This window comes from Cryptomeria japonica, chromosome 4, assembly GCF_030272615.1.
Source record: "Cryptomeria japonica chromosome 4, Sugi_1.0, whole genome shotgun sequence".
In the NCBI taxonomy this organism is placed as follows: Eukaryota; Viridiplantae; Streptophyta; class Pinopsida; order Cupressales; family Cupressaceae; genus Cryptomeria; species Cryptomeria japonica.
The window spans coordinates 460,579,350-460,583,510 of NC_081408.1; positions in this window are offsets into that span (position 1 = coordinate 460,579,350).

Genomic DNA, 4,161 nt, shown 5'->3' on the forward strand with positions numbered 1-4,161 from the left:
GGTTGATCTAGGAGAACATACCCCCTTGCACCACAATAATTACTCTTTAAGCTATTTCTAAATACCATTAATTAATATAGATTAGAAAGGATAGAAGTATATCACAATTAGGTGAGCATAGAGGTGATTTCAAATATGGACACAAGGGATTCTTGATAGAATACTAAATAAAGTATTATTCCTCTTAAGTTAAATATTCGCTTTTCATGAGGCTTGTGATGGAAACTACTAAAGAAGGTGAATTATGTGAAAATGCATATAGAAGTTTTAAGGAAGAGATTAAAAATAATGCATTAGGAGGAGGTGAATATGGGGAGCCAAATTCCTAGAATCTCAACCTTTCTTTGAATGTCATTTCTCTAATCCAATTGCAGGAAGTGGTAGCAATTCTAAGCTCAAGATAGTCATCAATTGTGTCAACATTAGGGTTGCAGGAAATATTTTGTGTGTTGAGAACTTAGAATGCCACCTTAATTTAGAAGTGGAAAGGATCAACTAGCGAACTATCATTGCAAAATTTGTGAGAGTTTGGCAATCTATGAATCAGATCAAATCTTGAATTGGCCAGAAGTGTCTTGGTCTAAACCCTAAAGTCAATTTCCTCTCTTTAGGGTTTATGCAGATCATTTTTAACTCCAAATAAAACTAGTATTTTATCCTTAGAGGTTGCCTTAATTCATGGATAATGTTTGTCTATTTCTAAGGAAGTGGATGTCTAGGTTTGACCCACATAAGGAAGCTCTGAAAGATGTCCTCATTTGGATTAGGCTCCATAATTATCCGATGGAGTTGCGGACTCAAGATATTTTTTAATTGATTGGGAACTCTCTAGAAAAATTTGTCCAATGCACAACCCCTTCAAGAAGGTTTCAGAATACAAATTTTCCCAAGATTTATGTGAAACTTAACCTCAACAAGTAAATAAAGCACTCCATGCTAAATCAGGAGATAGATTATGGGTGCTAGCTGAAACAATATTTCAGGTGTGGGAAAATTGGGCATATTGCAAAGAACTTCAAGGGGAAGAACATGGAGGTTGTAGAGAAAAATTACCTTAGCCCTATTAAGGATAAATTAGAGAAATGAGGGAGATTTTATGAGGAAGGAGGTCTTTCAAGAAAGGGCCCTATGAGTTCCAAAGATTTGGATAGGGATGTTTCTACTATAATGATGATTGGATTCACCAAGTACAGACTGGGGGAAAGGATGCCCAAGGTTAATAATAATCGTATCCTTTTTAGTCCTATATGTGGTGATAGTGCAATTGTTGCAAGTACAATGAGGTATATTTATCTTGAGCAGCTGGCTAGTCTCATGGAAAGGGGAGAGGGGGAGCATAAAGAGGATGAATGAAATATTATGACTAGGAATGCAAAGAAGAGTAAATAAAGAACTTTGGTTGCATGGATACGGGTGGTCCCAATACTAAAGGTAGGAAGTCCAATTATTTCAAGGCCAATAAGAATGAATGGGAAGATATTGGCAAGGTTACACATGAGTCTTTGAGTAAATTTGTGAAAACTGGATGTGAGCACCTCCCTTCTAGAAAATGTCTATGAATCTCATTAGTTGGAATATTTGGGGCCTCAATGGCCCTGAGAAGAACCAGTTGTTCAAGTAGTTGATTGACCTTATAGGTCTAGATTCCCTATTGATATAAGAGACCAAGGTGGTTGGTTTCTTTTTAAAAGAGGTGATGAGAAGAATTTCAAAAGATGTAGACTGTCTTAGTTATAATGCTTTGGGGACGAGTGGTGGTTTGATAGTTCTATGAACCAAATCTACGTTCTCTAGTGTGTTGGTAAGGGAAATCTCCAACTTCCTATCTGACAATCTCTCCAGTGTTACCATTTTTTAAATACTTGTTGTTTCAAATTTGTATGCACCTAATTATAAAATAGAGACATCTATAGTTTATGATTACTTAAGGAGGCTCATAGAGAATCAACAAGTTTGTGTGTGAATGAGAGATATAGAGATACAAATAGGGGGAGAAACGTGGTGTGTGTGCACTTGTCCATGTGCATGTGTGTGTATCTATGTGTGCATGCACACACACACACACACACACACACACACACACACACACACACACACACACATGTGTGTGTGTGTGTGTGTGTGTGAGTGAGCAAGAGATATGGAGATAGAGATAGAGATAGGGAGGGGAGAAATAGAGAGTTTTTATATTGTATTTTACACTAATTTATATATTTAAAATAAATAAACTACTAGCTAAATAAAATATAAAATAAAAAGTTAAACAAAAAAAAATTTAATACTTGTCAACTAAATCGTGCAAATATAGATCATATGAGCCAAGGGTCATTCAAGTGAACAATCTCTCAACTCATTCTCTCCTGCATTATCTCTCTTATTTTATACTTGATTCACAATCAAGTTCTTTGCTCGCCCATTTAGATTCAATGAGAAAACCATGACATGAGCAGTTTAGCCATCTCAACTACTGCTATTTTCAACAACTTAACAAGAAAGAAAGAAATCATAGGTTTTCCTCAAATTAATTTTTTTGATGGCATTTATTTGGGTTGTGCATTAGGAAAGCATCTTGAGGACAAGTTTGGAAAAGGGAAGACTAAGAGGGCTTTCGAAGTGTAGTACCCCTACCCTGTTCAGACCCCTTTTGACCTCATTGACCAAGGTTGACTTTTCAGTGGCTTATGTGGATGGTTGATTTATTATGATTGTGATGTTCTATTTGGTATGATGCTTTGGAGTGTGATTGGTGAATATGATTATAAATTATTGCTTATTGATGAGTAGTTGTTAACTATGTTTATGCATCGTATTTTATAAATGATGAAATGTTAAGTTTATTTATGTGTTGCTAACGATGGACTAACACATTTGTTTCATGTGTGAGTTGATTTATGTATATGTGATCATGTTGTGTGGAAGTGTATGGGGTGTGAGGAGATGATTTTTCGTCACTCATTTCGGTGAGACATAGAAAGTCACGATTATCTTTCACCAGTGTGTTTACCGTGTTTGTGTATATGTATGGATGTGTGGTTCAATGATGTAGGAAATTGCAGGTACAAGGTATCGACTCTACCTAGCTCCACAGGTCTGAGCGTACCTAATTAACCTGATGGAAGTAGAGGAGGTAGTTCTAAGGCCCTAATTTCGTCCCTAGCCTTGCTCAATTGTGAGCATCATCAGCCTTTTATTTACCCTGTCGGATCGCCAAGTAGGCCATCTTTTCGACGTTGGTATGTGGGTCAGGTCTCTGTTTTATTTAAGTTGAGTATTTGTGTGTTGTGTTTTGTGTATTTAATTATCCTCTTCTTGAGTAGTTAATGAGTAATTAATGTGTGCTATTTTTTTTTTAATGAAATTAAGATCATTTTTGTGGTTAATTAGATAATCAATTATTCTTAATTGTCTAGTTAGAGTGAATGCTGAATTATTAATGAAAAATTATATTATGGCTTGAGTACAATTGTTTTAAAAAAATAATAAAAGAGAAAGAAAATCAATTTTAACTTATTAGTTATTAAATATTTTATGACTTTTGTGTTGAAAAGAAAAAGTAAAAGAATAATAAAATTTTTTAATATAGTCATGCAAATGTTTTAAAATGAAATTAGATTTTCCATTTTTTATTAAAATAGTGAATTTATGCCCAAAATTAGATTTTGAGAAAAAGGGCTTTATAATTTGGAAATTTTTGGAAAAGGGGGATTCTTCTCATGCTGGAGAAAATTTCTCCTCTCTGTTGGTTACGGGGGTTTGGTGTGAACTCTGGTAATTGAGGAGGATTGGGATGGCTCTTCCTCAAGTTTCCTCTAGGAAAGCATTTGCAGGTTGGTTGCTTGATTTTCTTGTTTTGTTCTATTTTTTTTTATTTTTTTTAAATGGTGATTGTGTGATTGTTTTGCCCCTTCCTTGGTGTGGTTGAAAGAATTTGTTTTGGGGAAATTCTCTGAGTTTTCTATCAAATTAAGTGAATTGGAAGAAGTTTATTCCTTCCCTATTTGGGTGAAATGGGTTCTTGGGGTTTTGAATTTTCTTGTCAAATTCTTGTTTGGGAGAAAAATTTGGACTGTAAATATCTTCAATATTTTGTTGTTGAATCTTGACTCGGGAGGTTAAATTAATATTATGAATGTTTACCCTTCAATTTGTGCCAAAGTCCAT